The sequence below is a fragment of the Chrysochloris asiatica genome, unplaced genomic scaffold (genome assembly GCF_000296735.1).
Source record: "Chrysochloris asiatica unplaced genomic scaffold, ChrAsi1.0 scaffold00033, whole genome shotgun sequence".
Classification (NCBI taxonomy): Eukaryota; Metazoa; Chordata; class Mammalia; order Afrosoricida; family Chrysochloridae; genus Chrysochloris; species Chrysochloris asiatica.
Genome location: NW_006408551.1, coordinates 14,338,512 through 14,339,102, shown reverse-complemented (window position 1 = coordinate 14,339,102; position 591 = coordinate 14,338,512).

The following is a 591-nucleotide window of genomic DNA, read 5'->3' as shown; positions in this document are numbered from 1 at the left end:
GCCGTCCCGGCCCCTCCCGCCGCCTCGCCACCCCACTCCAGGCGCGGCCCCAGCCCTGGTGCGGCCGCCGCCCCGCCTCCTGGAGCCCCGCCCCACACCCGCCTCTCTCGGCCGAGTGGCCCTGTAGACCCACCCCTTGCGGTCGCAGGTGGGGGTCAATCACCCCGCCCCACCCAGTTCAAGAGCTGCGTTACAGGGCACTGTACCTTGGGTCGCTTCCCCACCCCTCCCGGAAACTACCTAATCTGTGATCTGTCCGCTTGTCCCCCACTCCGCCGGCTGGCTTTTGGGGGAGGGCGCGAGCCGAACTTTCCCCGCAGTCCTGCTTGGCCCCTCTCATCCCTACGGACTGCGGGGACGACTGCCCGGCCAAGGGGGCCCTAGATTTCGGCCAGATGCTCCGTCCTGAATCCCAACAAGTTACCCTTTCTGGAGGGTTAGAAGTTAGTAGAGTTGACGGGGAATTCTCAACTGGGTTAAATTAATTCAGATGAAAACGTCCTCTCTAGTAATTCAGTTGAGTTTCGATCTTTCCCTCTTCTTGTTAGCGTGGGGTCTTTCCCAAATGACGACCGCCAAGGTCGCTGAGAC